Source organism: Monopterus albus, unplaced genomic scaffold (assembly GCF_001952655.1).
Source record: "Monopterus albus unplaced genomic scaffold, M_albus_1.0 scaffold74.1, whole genome shotgun sequence".
Classification (NCBI taxonomy): Eukaryota; Metazoa; Chordata; class Actinopteri; order Synbranchiformes; family Synbranchidae; genus Monopterus; species Monopterus albus.
The window spans coordinates 1,328,473-1,347,230 of record NW_018127954.1 but is presented as its reverse complement, the minus strand read 5'-3'; positions in this window follow the sequence as shown (position 1 = coordinate 1,347,230).

Below are 18,758 nucleotides of genomic sequence, written 5' to 3'. Positions count from 1 at the left end.
TTGGGGAGCTGAACAGGGTAGAGCGGCAGGTGGATGTGATAATGACTGATGAAACGGGTAGAGACACAACAGGCAGGGAGAGACAGGGGAGAATCAGGGAGCACATGACCGAACCATAACAATATGCTCTAGCTGCAAGACAGGGGCTCCCTCAAAGCATCAAACAAACTCATCAATATTCCATTTTCCTCTGCTTATCCAGAACTGGGCTGTGGGGGCAGCAGTCTAAGCAAAGATGCCCAGACTTCCCTCTCTCCAGACACTTCCTCCAGCTCCTCCGGGGGAATGCTGAGGCGTTCCCAGACCAGCTGAGAGACATAGTCCCTCCAGCGTGTGTGTCCTGGGTCTTCCCTGGGGCCTCCTCCCGGTGGGACACGCCCAGAACACCTCCCTAGGAAGGCGCCCAGGAGGCATCCGAAACAGATGCCTGAGCCACCTCAGTTGGCTCCGGCAGCGGTTCTACTCTGAGTTCGTCCTGGGTGACCGAGCTCCTCACCCTATCTCTAAGGGAGCGTCCAGCCACCCTGCGGAGGAAGCTCATTTTGGCCGCCTGTATCCAAGATCTTGCCCTTTCAGTCATGACCCGAAGCTCATGACCATAGGTGAAAGTCGGAACATAGATCGACCAGTAAATCGAGAGCTTCTCCTTACAGCTCAGCTCCTTCTTCACCACGACGGACTGGTACATCGACCGCATTACTGCAGAAGCTGCACCAATCCGCTTGTCAATCTCCCCTTCCATCCTTCCCCTCACTCATGAACAAGACCCCAAGATACTTGAACTCCTCCACTTGAGGCAGGAAATCTCCACTCTGTTTGTTTTGTAATGATTTTAATGTTTTTCTACTGTTGTGGTGACAGAGGATGGTGACATGCAATAAGGGCCTGAACTCTCCTTATTCCTTATTGCTGGGAGCATTTTGATGAGGAGTGGGCCTAACTGGCGGGTGCAGCGTGACATCAATTTTTGTCCAGCGCAATCATGCCAAAGAGGAGGTCTGCATGAGTAAGGATAGGACCCTGTATAACCAGGCTAGAAACACACTGACAAAGGAGATCAGAGGAGCAAAGAGGAGCTACTCTGAAAGGCTGAAAAATCAGTGTCTGGCTGATGACCCGTTGTCAGTGTGGAGGAGCCTACGGCACATCATTGGTTACAGGAGACCATCCCCCCTGCTGTGGCGAGTCATCAATTGGCTGACGGGCTGAATGAATTTTATTGTAGGTTTGAGAACTCTACACCCTTCTCTCATCTCACCTTGGACCACCAACCAGCAGCTGTTTCCCCCAGGACCACCCCCTCTTCCCCTCAGCCCCCTACCTCTAAGGCTCTGTGAAAAAAATGTGCATATTCCTTTAAAAAACAAAAGCCCAGAAATGCACCAGGCCCAGGTGTTGTGACCCCATCCTGCTTGAAATTCTGTGCCAACCAGTTGGCTCCCATTTTTACACAGATCTTTAATAGATCACTGGAGCTTTGTGTGGTTCCCTCCTGTTTTAAATGCATCACCATCACAGACCACCTGAAGGCCATCACAGACACCCCAGCTGGACCCCCTGTAGTCTGTCTACCAAGCAAACAGGTCAGTAGATGATGCAGTTATATGGCAGTGCATTACATTCTGTTACCTCTTGACACATCAGGGACCTATGCTCGCATCCTATTTATGGACTTCAGGTCAGTGTTCAACATCATCATCCCAGACATCTCTCAGGACTTGAAGTGGACAACCAACATCAGCGCCATCATCAAAAAGCCGCAGCAGAGGATGTACAATGCAGGAAGTTTAACCTGTCTCAGGAGTTATTGATTCATTTCTACAGAGGAATCATCGAGTCTATTCTCTTCACTTCCTTCTCTGTCTGGTTTGGTTCAGCAACCAAACAGGACAGGAACAGACTCTAGAGGAGACTTTAGTCTACAGAAAGAATCATCAGTGCCAGCCTGCCCTCCATGGAGGACATCTACACCTCAGGGGTCAATAGGAGGGCAGAAAAGATTTCTGCACACCCCTCATATCCTGGACATAGTCAGTTTGAACTCCTCCCCTCTGGACGGTGCTACAAGTCCCCGTACGACAGAACAGAAACAGACACAGACACAGAGACAGTTTCTTCCCCTGGGCCATCTCACCTATGAACAGTTAATCTATGTTTAAAGGGTATGGCAGGACACAGTAAACACCACTGTGCAACACTCCAGGAAATGGCCATTCTTCAGGACCTGATTTCTCTACTCGGGCAAATGGTCCAGCAGATTCCTGCAGCCTCAATACCCTTAATCACTGTACACATCCTGGAGTCATGATCCATGTTATACCCATGACCAGAGGCATAGGCTTACTGTCACTGAAATCTGAAAGGCTTTATGCTTACTACACCATTTTTCACACACTGTTAACAGAGACAGTTTTCCACCCTTGTGATGGTCAGTTGCATTTTAGGCAATTTGGGTTTGGTTTACAAACTAGTTGCACAATGTGTCCGTGTGTGTTTTAAGTTTCTATTATACAGTTTTTATTTATTTCATTTTGTATTTCAACCAAAAATAAACAGTACTGTTACTGTGTCTACTTAGCAGTTGGTGTGTATATTCAGAGTTGGAAAGTAACTGAAGTATAGTTTTAAGGTATCTGTACTTGAGAATTTCCATGTTCTACTACTTCATACATGGACTTCATTACATTTCGGAGACTGAAGTACGTTTTACAGCACTAATTATATTTGATCACTTTAGTTTGTTTTCAGTATCAGATAAGAAAAAAAAACAGTATAATCAGAAGTCTTTGATCCCAACATTATGGAGGACTTTTACTTGTAACAGTATTTTTACTCTGGGGTATTGCTACTTTGGCTTAGGTAAGCAATCTCAGTACTACCTTTGTGTAAATGTATGTTTTTATTACATAAGGAGGTGTAAGTTACAGACACTGAGCCAGAATATCATTCAGTAGAAACAGGTCAACAACAGCAAATAGTATGCAATGAAGAAACTTTATTTGAAATTATGTGCCATCCCCTGTTACCGATAAAATCAGCTATTGTGTTATCTTGGTGTACTGGGATTATATAATACTGAGACACTGACATATTCCAATATTACAGTATTCTTCCTTGCAAAAGGTGTTGACACAGAAGAAGAGCTGGTGTGGCAGTAAGACTGCAAGCTCATCTGCTTCATCATCCTGGGACAATGGGAGCCTTGGGTGGTGGCCATTTGGTGCTGTAGCCTCCTTGGGACACGGGCCTCCATTGGCTTTGGCCTCTGTTTGAGGATGACAATCTGCAAGCTATCCACTATGTGAAGCTGACTCTCTGGCAGATACAGCTACTCACCCACCGCAGGATGCAACAACTTCAGAGGCAGGGAATGGTGAGAACAAATCTTCTTTCTTTGGAGTGTGAACCTCAGACCACTGCTTGTCAAAGCTCTGTTAGTATTGGTCACCTTAAAGAGCCCATGGCATGCTTATTTCCAGCCATTTAATTTTCATGTCTAGTTTAGCTTTGCACCCATCATAACTCCAAATAATCTGTAATTATTTCAGAATGATAAAACCCAATATCACAAGGAGAGCCTCCTACTGAAAAAGAGAGGATAGTTTGTGAATGCACACAACTCCTGTTACAGGTCAGAAAGCTACAGCAATGCATAAACAAAACAAAAAAAAAACAAACAAGAAAAAAAACTTTGACAAATAGGCGCTTCTGGACAGACAGAAGAGGGTTTTGGGGAAAAACTATTAAGTGTTCAGTTTCAATGTCAGAACAAGATCAAGGGTGTGATTAAAACAGTGAGTGGGTTTATTTACATTTTGAGAAATGCTGAGTCTAATAAAGAAGTGAATGCACTTTTGAGGCTGTCATTGTCAGCATCTGCATGAATATTAAAGGATGAATTATTTTATCTGTACTAAGCACTAAATCAGACAGAAAGTCTGAGAATTCAGTCAAAAACCGGGAATAAGGAGCAGGTGGACGGTATACAATAACAAATAGAACTGGCTTTTGGGTTTTCCAGTTTAGGTGTGAGATATTCAGAGTGAGGCTTTCAAATGAGTTATAACTATGTTTAGGTCTAGGGTTGATTAATAGGTTTGAGTCAAAGATCGCTGCCACACCTCCACCTCGACTTGTGCTTCAAGGGATGTGACAGTTACTGTGACTAGGTGGGGTGGATTCATTTAGGCTGGCATATTCTTCCTGCTGTAACCACGTTTCAGTCAGACACAGTAAATCAATGTGATGTTCACTTATCAAATCATTCACTAACAGAGATTTAGATGAGAGAGATCTGATATTTAATAGTCCACATTTGATTGTCCTGTTATTTTGTTCTGTAAGAGGAGTAGTCTTAATTTTAATTAGGTTCTTATAAATTTCTTATTAAGTTTCTTAGGTGGCTACTGTTAGGAATGCTCTGGTAGGGAGGTGAGCGGGTAAAAAATGACGGACCCAGGTAGCTGACTTCGGTGCAAGAAGTGCTCTATTTATTTACAGTGACGATAACAATTATGTGTACAACCAGGTGAAGGAATACGGAGCAGAACCGGGTGTCGAGCGGCAGACATGGAAAACATACAGTCAGTGATGAGATGATAAGGAGGAGGCCGGGCTGCGGACGCTAGGATTCACTCCTGGACTGGTCATGGTGGATGGTTGCTGAGGAGACAGAGTCACAGAAACAGTTAATGGGAGACTGTGCATCGACCTGCGTGGTGGAGTGATGTGGAGTTGAGGAGGTCCGTGGTCCAGAGAAGCGATAATGGCGGGAAAGATAAGACACGGGGCACAAGGCAGGAAAGGAGCTGGGATGAAGAACGTGAGCAAATACATATAGTAGACAAAAATAATAGATCGGCATAGAAACAGGCTAGAGTATAGAAAGAACTGGCAGGGAAGTGGATGATGAGCACGGTATAAATAGGAAGAAACTAATTAGGTGCAGCTGGTGACGTGAAGCAGGTGTGTCAGATAAAAAAAATCAGGGATAAGGGAGCGAAAATAGAGGGAGAGAAGTGAGAAGGCAGGTGCAGCTGGGCAAACCTGACAGCTACAGAAGGACAACTTCCTTTATATAGTGGAGAGACACCAGAGGCCACCAAATGCAGCATCTTCCATACAGCATACAGTGGAGACTGTGCAGAGGAGTGAAGTAGGAGTGGAACATGGCGGTTTTGAGACATCTTAACCTATGATGCTTTTGTGGACCTTAACAATCACATGGAGGGGTTGATCTCTCCAATCCATTCATTCAGCACTACTCTGTGTTTAGAAAGACAAGGTAGTAGTTTAAACACATTTCTTGGACATTATGATCCATTGACATCCTGACAGCACAGACTGCTGAGTCAGGAGAATGTCCACTCTTTCAAAAACAATTCCAAGAGGTTTTGCTGAAAGAATCAAAAGCTGCTGATCATGAGCTTGGCCCGATCTGAAAAGGGTATTGTGTGTGGAGAGGCATTTGTTGAGAAAATCAGAAAATTTTACTGTTGTTTGCCTGTTAGGAGGCTGAAAAGCTATTTGGTACATTTAGCTCTCGAAAGCTCCCCAGTTGGCTAAAATGGGCAGAACTTTTAGAACAGGTTCAATAGAATTAGTTAGTGATTCATTGTTATAAGGGATGCTACTCACTCAGTTTTGATTAAGCAGAAAAAAAATCATTATGGCTGGATTTATTCAAATCTCACTCGGGCCTAATGACAAGGAGACATGGTATTTCAAAATTCTCCCAAGCTTCACTTATCCACAGAGCTCAAGGTTGTTCTTTTTGGCATTAGAGCTAATACTGATTGGATATAGGTATGTTCTTCTCAGGTAGAAATTCAAAAAAAGCCTAGGGCTTAAGGGTTTAAAGATATACAGAAAGAGCCTTGGCAGTTCACTTGAGAAAATTCAGTAAGTCAGGCTGCATTCAGACTAAGTTTCAAAGCTGTGAAAAAACACACACCTCTTCATTCATTTCTATGGAGGACTGTGCTCACTGCAGCCAACACAAGAACCACACAGGGCTCTGGTAAAACTAAAAAGTTGGATCTGGTTGAACTTTTTCTGCTCCACACAGTGACATCATCCATCAAGGCACTGGATTGACCAATCACATAATGGGGCACGGTCAGAACGTGAATGCCCATTTTAGTATTTGGGAATGTCACCCTATGCACCTACACATGTGCCAGCAGAGGGAGTTTTGCAGTCATTATTTGTGGATGACAGTGTCCTCATCCATAGAGTCACTAAATGGTTTGATAAGGATGAAAATGACATGAATCATATGCTGTGGCCTTCACAATCACCTGATCTCAACCCAGTTCAACACCTACAGGAGATGCTGGACCAGCATGTTGGACATCATCCAAACACCAAACAAGAGAATGTTTTGGAAGAATGGTGTTCATCCCTGCAATCAATGCCAAGGAGCACTAAAGCTGTTCTGGTGGCACGACGTGACCCGGCACCTTACTGAGATGCTATGTTGGTTTTATCTTTCTTGACTCCCATCTGTGTATTTATGCTACATCATATGTTACTTCTGTATCACTCTCCATACGTTCTAGCTGTCAGTCCAAAAAAAGGATTGATAAACGCCAACTGACCCTCACCTTGACTCTCTCAGTACTGAATTTATGGTATAAGAGAACCTTTAGACTCAGCTGTTAAGCAGTGTGTGAGTGCGTGTGTGTACTGTATATGTGCATTTATTAATGTCGGTTTCAATACTACATCAATTTGTTAAGCAGTGAATAATGCTGTATGCCATATAGAGCAGCTCATTTTCTGTCATGCTCTTATATATGGGGAGCTGGTCCCCACATCATCAAATCTAATGAAAACGATGGGGTGTAAGGTTAGAGCAAGTGTCAGCTTTGGTTAAGGTTAGGTTCAGTTAGGGTAGGGGTTAATGACAGGCACGTAGTGGTTCTGGTTAAGGTTAGGGTAAGTCTCCTGGAAATGAAAGGAAGTCTACGTAGGGGCCCAGTAAGTGTTGAAAACAAGGATGTGTGTGTGTGTTTTTATCAATGTGTGGCTTCATTTTAAATGCCAGAGGTCAACAGAGCCACTCAACCTCATTTTCTAATTAATAAGATATGCAGATAAGTCAACAGCCAAACTGACATCATAGTTTACAGTGAAAACTTTTAAATGGAGACAATTTGCATGAAGGTGTGGCTGTTTACAAATGCATCAGAATTAAAAATGTGACACACTAATAAGCAGAGACAATGAATGCCCTAGCATAAAGTAACACAAGGGCATGGGTAATAAGGTGTATCATGTCATAATTTGCCCATAGTCTACAGACCCAAGAAATCAAAATTAAACTTTATCAGACTTCAGACTCTCATTGAAGTAATACGAAGTGCACTGACTAAAGTTCAAATAATCTCAAATAGCCCGTGGCAAGCTCATTTCCAGCCATTTAATGTTTAGTCTTGGGTACGTCTAGATTAGCTTTGCACCCCTCATAACTCCAAATAGTCTGTAAGCGCTTCGGAACAATAAAACCCAATATCAAAAGTAAAGATTCCTCTTGAAAATCGAGAGGATAGCAAATCCTGTTGACAGACAGGAGGCTATGACAACACATAAAAAAACAAAACCAAACAAAACAAAAAAACACTGACAAATAAGATACGTTTTCGACAGTAACAATGCCTCAAATCCTACTTGACATGTTTGAGCCAGAATATGAAAGTGGACAGCACAACGAACCACAACAGCATTAATTAATCTGAATTTCTCCTCCACAGATAGGTAAACAATGGTATATGTGCCAATGAAAAGAGATGTGTAACACTCTAAACAAAGCAGGTAAAAAACCCCATACAGTGGAACCTTGGATTGCGAGTATAATTTGTTCCGGCAACGTGCTCGTAATCCAAAGCACTCGTATATCAAAGCGAATTTCCCCATAAGAAATAATGGAAACTCAGATGATTCGTTCCACACCCACTTATTCCTATAAAAATGACTACAGTATTACAAAATACAGTATAAGTAAAAATAAAACAAATTAACCTGCACTTTACCTTTGAAAAGAATCGTGGCTGGCGTGAGGAGCCATTGTTGCAGTACAGATATTGACTATACGAGTGAAGCGCGAGAACCATTGGCTCATTTGTGACGTACGTCATGTGACGCTCGGCAGACAAAGCGTACGTACTACTCGTATTGCGAGACCTTGCTCATATATCGAATCAAAATTTTCTGCTCGTCTTGCAAAACACTCGCAAACCGGGTTACTCGCAATCCAAGGTTCCACTGTATTTTAACCGGCATAATGCAGACATAGTAACTTCTCCAGCCTTACAATTCTCTCTAACGTTACAGAAACAAAGCATTAACTGACATGCAACATGTGGTTTTTTTTAAAACTTACCATTAAGTCCCACCGCGTAGTGGAAACATCACTCCCTTTCAAGGAGCTCTAAGGTCTGTGAATCCAACCGGTGATCGCTGCATCTTCCCTCACATTACAGACGAACAGGTAGTGTAGCACCGACAATAACATCATGGATCAGAAACACATCACATGCAGCAGACACACGGGCCTCAAGCAGCCAAAACAAACAGGTCCTGAGCTCCAGGGGAATCCAGTGTTGATGAGCTGATCATTCACCACACCAGGGTGCTTTACTGCCTGGCTGCTTGTAGGTTAGACCCAGTCAGGTAAAACAGCGAGTCCCTCTACAGGGACATTCACAGACATGCAGTAACCTCAGGCCCTGTATTTTTCTCCACATCCTCTGGTCACAGTATAGGCAGCAGGAGATACAATATATTCACAAAACTATGTGCAGTCAAAAAATCCCACTTTTAATATGGTATCGGTGGATGTCAGGCAAGCTCACATGAACATGCACAGCCAGGAAAATATGACCATTCAAAGAAATCAGTGAACTATTGCTTAAGACTTTACATAGTTGGGGAAAAAGAAGCAACTTGGTTTATACACGTCTCACACTGAGAGTTTGCAAGACGTGTATAAACCAAGTTGCTTCTGCATAGTATAACAACATAGGTACACCTCGTTTTTTTTAGCTTTCAATCACATTTAACTTGATAAGTCATTGTTGTAACATTGTAGATAAGTCAGAACACATATAAAAGCATGTCCTGGGCTTTTCAATTTCCCTTGGTATTTATTTTATCTTCTGATATATTTGGAAACCACTCCTATTTGAAAACATGAAATCAACATACAAGACTGACATACTGTCATGTTCAAAATAGAAATGGACCTGTTTATATCAAGCATATTGACTTGTTACAGTGTTCCGAATAACATTAAAAATGGAACTAAATTCAGTCATGATTAACTTAATTATTTTCACCTGTTTTTACAGCTCAAGTGTCATTTCAACAACTGTTTAAATCATTTTTCCACAGACAAAATATCCACTAAATGAAAACAGATTTTGTCTCTCATAACTTTGGGTTTTCTTCTTTTCTCCCTCTCTCATATTCCCTTAGTGTGCAACTCTTAGGTTGGGAAATGCAGAATGACACCAGTTATCTATATATGAAGGTATAAAACATATTTAAAACTAGTTCCACATAAACCATATACATCAGTAAAATGGTCTTATACATTGATGCAACAGGATTATTTTTATTGTCTTTAAACTTATTTTTATGTATTTCACTAGTATCTGCAACACACACAAATCAATAATCCCCTCCTCTCCGAGTGGTGACTCTCCTTCCTGCTGTCTGTTTCCTGGACACAGAGATTACAGCAGGTCCAGTTGTCCTCTCTGCTTAATGTCTGAGCACTTGGCTGCTCACTGGTTGTATCATGAATGAACTTTATAATGAAATTGAGTTCAGATTTAAAAAGCCACAGGTCTACTTTTACTAGCTGCATTCAGTTACTGAAAAATCAGGTCTAACTTTAAAAAGAAATGTTTATGGTGACAGTTATGCATGAATTAGTATCAAACTGCTGATTAAACATTAGATGGGCTGAGGATAAAATAACAATTAAACACCCCAACAGCCACACAGTTGTGATTACATTCAGAGCGAATCGTTCAGTATTATCGGGAACCCAAGCACTTCTGAAACCATCAGCCTTGAGAAAGTTAATACGATATCTAAAAGAATGCAAGACATTTAAAAATATAATGAGGTGCTTTCAAAGGTTTGGCACTAATTGTCTCTAAGATAAAACTCAACAACTGAAGCAATGACAAGAATTAGAGAGAATGTTTTCATTCATTTAACAAGGTAAATGTTAAAGCCTCCATGTCTGCCTTATCTATCTATCTGTAGGCTCCATACCTGCACACATTTCAATTACAAATTGACAGACCTATTTTATCTTGGGATTTTGTTGTCATACCAACTCCAGTGGTAAGTTTCAGAGTCAGTGAACTGTCATTTAAGCTTTGTTCATACCCATGCACACAGACTGGATTACAGATGGTATAATTTTAGATATTTAAAGGAAAGTTTCAGTATAAGAAATCCTGATTCCCTAATTGCATCTATGTTTCCTTCACTTGTGTCTTTTCCTCACGTCTTAGTCGCACCCATGTAAGGTGCAAGAAAAAAATGCAAGGAAAGAAGAATCGAGAAAACACATTTTGAAAGACATGAGGCATCCTTTCCCCTGATCCTTCATCTGAAGCAGCCAAGAACTATATGAATATTAATTTCTGTACAGCCAGCTGTAAGTAACAAACTTTTTCAATCAGTGTCAGCTTGTGTATTCATTCCTGTCACGAGCAAGAGAAGTGCACTGGTTAAAGTTAGTGTGGAACACCGACACTATCTGTAACATAATGAGGGCCAAGTCAATGTATACTGTACATCAATCTAATGGTAATATATAATACATGAAGACCCATGACACTTAGAATATGACTTTGACATATATAATTTACTTGTTTAGAAACCTTCTGGCCCTCACACAGGCACGTGCGCACACACACAAACCATTATAATATAATATTTCTTCTATTGTAAAACTTTGAGATACCTCAAAGAGCAACACAGTCTGGTCTGCTGAAGTTCAAGAAGGTAGTTTAGGAAACACCTAAAATGGTTCCCCGGAGCTGATGTGTTTCTGAAAATAGACGGTAACCAACTTTCTTAAATTTAGGAAGCAAAGGCACATGCTCACAGACCTCATCAAACTCAACTACATACTTCAATGTACTGTTTGTGGAGGTTAATTACATTTGCTTTATAAACATTTTAAGTTGCTTAAGTTTATTAAAATTAAGGATTTAGTTTTCATTTTATTTAAGTGCACAACCTTTGACCACGGCCACATTAACCCATAGTGACAACTTTATTAAAAATGCATTTAATATGCACCATGTAGATTTGAACACAGTTCTGAAGCTTTTTTCAATTTCTAGCTGTGGCCTGCTCAAGCAGAAGCAGGGCATTAGGCTGCTTTTTAAAGCATTAACATTTCACTTTGTTTATTTACAGTATGTCCTCATACTTAAATGTCTGCTTGAGTAGCATGAGTTTGCAGTAAAAAAGTAATAATACCAAGTGTATTTTGTGAACAAGAAAATAATCTGCCTTTTCACAACCTGCTAAAATGATAACATCTATTTCTCTTTTCTTTTTTTTCTTCTCTTTGTGTTTTGCTTCTTGTCTTTCTGACGTGACAAGCTCAAACTAAAGACCTGTCTCACACTACAGACAATGAGTAAAATTAAAAATTAACAAGGAAACACTTGTTTGTTGTTTCTTCTTGAAATATTTAGATTTTGGGCGTGCACGTGTGTGTGTGTGTGTGAGAGAGAGGTCAGGTTCAGCAATGTGCCTGAGGAGCATCTGTTGTTGAATTGCATATTGTAGATGTCATTGTCACAATTTCAGTAGTTTTAGCTACAAAAACATGCATAGAGTTCAACTAATTAAAGCCATCCATCCATTATCTATACCACTTATTCTGAACAGGCCCTTGGGGGTGGGGGTGTGAATTAAGCTAGCAACAAATCCTCAACAAGCAGTGATGTATAAACCATTGATGCTATAAAATATATGGAATTATATGAAATCAATTAACCTCAACCAGTTTTCCTTAGTTTTTCATTTTTACCTTTATTTTGGTTTTAATGTTTATTGTTTTTAATACTGTTAATGTTTCTCTTTGTCTATAAAAAGTACTTTGAATTGCCTCTGTGTCTGAAATCTCCAATATAAATAAAGATGCCTTGCCTTATGCAAAAAAAGTCGGCTATATATACTACATTGGTGTAGATGCTGAAACTTAGTTCTTGGTTGTGGCACAGTTTCAGCATGAACTGAAAGGAGGTGTATTGTCTCTAGAAAGAAAGTGTAAATTTAAACAACAGAGTTTCATTTAGGGGTATTGTCAGCAAAAGTTAACAAAAGGTCTGAACCTCTTAGCACCTGGTTATAAAATTTAGAATTAGAAAACCATGTTGGAAATGTGCTTACTTCTGAGACAATTCTATTGACAGATAAAGCACCTCTAATGTCCACTAATATACAGTAAGGAGCTGTAAGGAGACCTGTATTAAAAGCTGTGTAGTACCACACAGATTATTATACTGTACTGTGTTTCGATGGCAACAAGTATCTCCAAGTTGTTGTTTTTACATATCTGTTTATACCAATTTAACAAACTATGTACATACACTGTTTTTGTAGTATCAGTGCACATATTTTAACAGTTGGGAAGAGCTCATCTACCTGGTTCATACAGCTTCTTGTCTTTATGCTAAGCTAGGCTAGCCATATCCTGACCGGTGATGCCAAAGTTGCAAGATGCTGCTTATTTACACTATCTGCTAATTTGCATATTTAAGATATTTGTAACTATTTAGGCTACATATATTCAAGATTTTATGTGTCCTTTCATCCAACCAAGATTGAGAATAAGAATAATAACTGCAAAAAACTCACAGCTCACCAGTCAACTGTCTGGCTGATGATCAGAGATACAGTAAAACCTTGAATTGAGAGTATAATTCATTCTGGTAACATGCTTGTAATCCAAAGCACTCGTATATCAAAGTGAATTTCCCCATAAGAAATAATGGAAACTCAGATGATTCGTAACCACTTATTCATATAAAAATGATTACAGTAGTACAAAATACTGTATAAACTAAAAATAAAAAAATATTACCTGCGCTTTACTTTTGAAAAGAATTGTGGCTGGTGTGAGGGAGACAAGAGAGAGGACCTATCTGTTGGCTTACTGAAATCTTTTTCTTTTTGTGGGACTTTAACAAGGACCCTGTCCAGTGACACTTGCTTTTGCCTCCTTTTAAGGATTTGGCGGATTTTACACATCTCCCTTATAAAATCATGAGATGTCGGCCACTCGCATACCTGTTTCATGCTTCTTGATGATTTCCTCTTTAACTTCCACCACAATCATCTCCTTATTCTTATTGCCTTTCTTCTCAACCTTTATTTTTTCTTCATAGGGGCCATTGTTGCAGTACAGATGTTGACTATATGACGTGATGCTCGACAGACAAAGTGTACATACTACTCACTCGTTTATCAAGTTAAAATTTATTTTAAAAATTTGCTCGTCTTGCAAAACACTCGCAGGCCAGGTTACTCACAATCCAAGGTTTTACTGTATTGGCAACTGGTTTCAAGGGATAAAGGGATCTCAGAACTGGCTAAATAAGAAAGTTGGAAACACCGATCTAGCACCATGCTTAACACAGACATGACATCGATGTTGATCTTGGAAAGAAATTCAATACATGTATTTTCTATTTCGTCAAGTGCTACATATAGAGGCTTGACTGTTGACTGCTGCACACGCTGCTCCCATGCAGCATACATTCTGTTATATTCTTGTATATTTTTTTTCTTCTAATATATTGCTGCATCTGCACTGCGTAAGGTGCCTTAGATTTTGTGTTATTTATTTATCTACTTTATATTTCATTTGTATTTTGTGGCATTCATGTGGACGGCAAAGTAAGAATTTCATTGTACAGGAAAACGTGTTTCCTAACTGTGCATATGACAAAATAAACACTTTGAACTTTGAATTTGAACTACAATGAGTTATTGTGTCATTTGACAGCCATTCTCAGGACACTCAGGATGCACTGCAGACAGAAGAAGTAGGAATGGTCTGTTAATCCATGGAAGGAATGTGATAAAACTGGAACAAAAGTAAAAGCTGACACAGTGAAGTACATTGCCCGTAATCATACATACGAGGCTGCTGCTGTTTGGTCTAACATTCAGTATAAAGACAACAGACATGGGTGTATTGCTTGTCATATATCAAAAACTGACACTAGTGTGTGGGGATCTTTAGCGTCTTATGGTGGCCTAAAAGCTCAGAGGATTTTAAAGTCACACAAACCACTGACAGCTTCAACCCAAAAGTATCACCTACAGGTACTGCCCTTTATAAAACTCCCATCAGTCAAACGACTCTTTGTAAGATCAGTGCAGTGCAGGTAATAATAACTTCAATAAGGTCTGTGCGACAACAGTCAAAATAGGATCCAAGCCAATTTCCTAAACTGTCAGTGCACCAATTCAAGCGTGACAACAGTGTAATTGTACACCACACAATGGCTTTGTATGATTCCTGCTCAGAAGCAAAGGTGACTGGGCTCTGGTGACACACTGAGTGAAGGTGTGTGTGTGTGAGAGTGTTTATGTGCTATGTGATCGCTGCTTGTGGAATGAATAGACATGCTACAAAGATCAAAGAGCAAGTGAGTGACATGCACGCACAAAAGGAGGGGAGTGCAGGGAATTTGAGAGCGAGCACGTGTGACAGTGAGCCTCAGGATGTGTGTGTATACTTAGCCTTGAGGGATAGCCTTACACAAATTTTAAAGACTTATACAATGTCAACAGGGTTAAGCCCACTGTAATACAATGCATTAACCATTTGTTTATGAGAAGCTTAATTGGATGTACTGTACAGTAACATGATAGAGTGCTGTGCTTTACTAGCAAATATTTATATGTCCTTTGAGGATGTGGGTGTGTGTGCGTGTGTGTATGTGTGTGAGCACTGGCAGGAACTAGCATGGATTAAATGCTCAGTCACCTGTGGACACATCCTGGTGTCTCTTACATTGACAAATGATGCCTTGATGATAGTCCCACATTTTGAACATCTGTTGCACTGTTGTTGCTGTTGCAGTCCAGGAAAATGTAAAGTGATGTGCAGTGTTTGCCACGGACCATAAAAGAAGTCATTATTATGTAACACTAGTAATTCAATTATGTATACAGTTTCAGGGAAATAGGACAGAATAGGTCAAGGTCAAAGGTCAAAGTGTTTATTTGTCATATGCAAAGTTAGGAAACGTGTTTCCCTGTACAATAAAATTCTTACTTTGCTGTCCACATGAATGCCACACAATACAAGTGAAACATAAAGTGAAATATAAAGTAGATGAGCAATAACACAAATCTAAATAGGCAGTAAAATCACAAATCTAAGGCACTTTAAAGCAGCAAGTGAAGGGAGCAAACAAAAATACAACAAGAACACAATATAATGCAGAGAGAATATATGCTACGTGGGAGCTGTGGAGTGTAAATACTCAGCAGTGGGTGTGCAATTGTGCATGTGCAAAATAAGTATGTAAATAATAATAATAGAGAAATTAAAGAAAATGATTCAAATTTAAAGCTGCATTAATTAACTTCCTCTAATTTTTGACCATTAAGGGCAAAGTGAGAGTCTGTTCAAACTCAAGCGGTATCTCCTCCTCTTCTTCAGCTGCTCCTCCTGCCCTGTCTGTGAAAATAAGACATATGTGGTCACAACAGCTGGAGTCAGTTGTGACAGTCAGGTAGCATCAGAAATAATGGGCTCCACAGCTAATGTGGCACTGCAGCGACACAACGTGAACTATAAAGGTTTACGTTTTAGGCTAAAACGTAAAGTTTTAGCGATATGCATATGTATGTCTAACATTGTTTGTAGCAGATGTATCTGCAGTAACACAATTATAAAACAGAATATTTTTTCCCAGTAATATTGATACAGTAATAATGTTCCAGCCACTATCTCATCATGTTCAGTGTTACATATAACAGTATGAGGTAACTGTGAATTGTATGTGAAACAAGGGCAATTACATGTTACACTTTGGCAGTTGAACAAACTCCCCACTTTTCTAGTTGTGTTGATTGCGTAAATTTTAATAACTTCTCACTAAAGTGCTACATGAATGTAGCACTTTAGTGAGACCAAAACTGTGCAAAATTTTGTAAAATTACTTAATTTGCTAATCCAGGAAAATACGTTGGTTTCCGCTAACTGGATAACAAAACTCTAATGCTGCCGTCAGTTGGAAAAGCTCCAAAATACAACCAGAATAATTCAATACAAAGGTTTAAAATTGAAATGCTAACATTAGCTTGCTAATGATGCTGACATATACATATTAGATAGCTACTTGTGCATCTAGCAGGAAGAAAGCCACATCTGCATCAGATCTGCAATGCTCTCCATCTCCAACATGTCAAACTGATGTTAACCCTGTTTTTGCCTTGTTCTTTGTCACACTCGTTCTGTGCTTCAGAACACAGCCTCTTGGGTCTAACAGCTCTGCTTCCATCCTGGTTTGTACAGGAAGCTTGCACAGTCCATCTTTGAAATAAGCCACATTGGGTTGACAATCAATCAAATTTGATTTGTATAGTGCCAAATCACAACAAAACTCATCTCAGGACACTTTACAAAGTAAGGTCTAGACCTTACTGTTATCAATATTATTACAGAGGGAAAACCCAACAAATCCCCCTTGGGCAAGCACTTGGCGACAGTGGGGAGGAAAAACTCCCTTTAACAGAAGAAACCTCTGACAGACCCCGGCTCTTGGCGCTGCCTTGACTGGTTGGGGTGAGTGGATAGATGAGAGAGAAAAGAAGAAAGGCAACAAGACACAACAATCAAACACTGGTCAGGTTGATGTGGCTGGGGGCTGCTCATCAGAAACATAGAGATCCAGGGCCAGGGCAACCTGAGAAACTCAGAGCATCATGGGGCCCCCCAGCAGCCTAGGCCTATAGCAGCATAACTAAGGGAAGGCTCAGGGTGACCTAATCCAGTCCTAACTATAAGCTATATCAAAAAGGAAAGTCTTAAGTCTAATCTTAAAGGTAGAGAGAGTATCCGCCTCCCGAACTGAAACTGGGAACTGGTTCCATAAGAGAGGAGCTTGATAGCTAAAGGCTCTGCCTCCCATTCTACTTCTATGGACTCTAGGAGCGTTTCCTAGTAATTCTAGGGGCTTCCCAGAACCGGAGTGAGAAGGGAGGGGGCCCGCTAGATGTCCAGATTGACATGATGCAGGAGGTTCAAGCTATATAATCAGCTGCAAGGCTGATAAGACAGACTCAGACTTGGTGAGCGTGTGGGTGCATTTGGGGGGACTTCAGAAGACAGACAAAGACCCCAAACTCTGCAGAGAACCCAAGTCCAGGTGATTCTGTTTCTCTCCCTCTGAATTCACATCCCAATATATTGTTCAATAAATGATGATTGGCACTGCAGTGATTCTCCCTGTGAATTAATTCTATACACGACATGTGTTAACAGACATATTTTCAAATCAAATCAAATCAAATTTTATTTGTGTAGCGCCAAATCACAACAAAAGTCATCTCAGGATTTAAAGGCCATATCCTGGTCAAAAATGACTCCAAGGTTCTTCACAGTAGTACTAGAGGCCAGAGCTATGTCATCTAAAGTAACTATATGATTAGACAGCAGAATTCTAAGGTTTTCAGGCCCAAGCAAAATGACTTCAGTTTTGTCAGAGTAAGACGTAAGTTTAGACGTAAGAAGTTACAGGTCATCCAGGCCTTTATGTCTTTAAGCCATGCTTGATGTTTGACCAGCATTTGGCTTCATAGGTAAATATAACTGAGTATCATCTGCATAGCAATGGAAATTAATGTTGTGCTTCCTGATAATATAGCCTAAAGGGAGCATGTATAAAGTGAAGAAAACTGGACCTAACACAGAGCCCTGTGGAACGCTGTGACTAACTTCAGTTTGTGTGGAACATTCATCATTAACATGAACAAATTGAAATCTTTCTGATAAATAAGATTTGAACCAATTTAGTGCAGTTCCTTTAATCCCAATAACATGTTGCAGTAAGATGCTGTGATCAGCGGTGTCAAAAGCAGCACTGAGATCTAAGAGGACAAGTATGGAGACAAGTCCTTTGTCCGAGGCTAGGAGAAGATCATTGGTGACTTTCAACAATGCAGTTTCTGTACTATGATGGACTCTAAATCCTGACTGAAAATCCTCAAACAAATCATTCTTGCGCAAGTGGTCACATAACTGCTTAGCAACAGCTTTTTCCAGATTTTTAGAAATAAACGGGAGATTGGATATTGGTCTATAATTAGCTAGGGCACCTGGGTCAAGAATAGGCTTTTTGAGTAGCACATCATATTACTTTGGATGAGCCAGGGCGTGGAAGGTTAAAGTTCAAAGTGTTTATTTTTCATATGCACAGTTAGGAAACGTGTTTCCTTGTACAATGAAATTACTTTGTCGTCCACATGAATGCCACAAAATACAAATTAAATATAAAGTAGATAAATAAGTAACACAAAATCTAAGGCACTTTAAGCAGCAAATGCAGCAATATAATAAAAATATATAAGAATATAATAAGAGAATGTATGCTGCATGGGAGCAGCATGTGCAGCAGTCAACAGTCAATGTGCAATTATGCATGTGCAAACTGAGAATGTAAACCGTACAGGTCGACAGTACATGACATATTTCG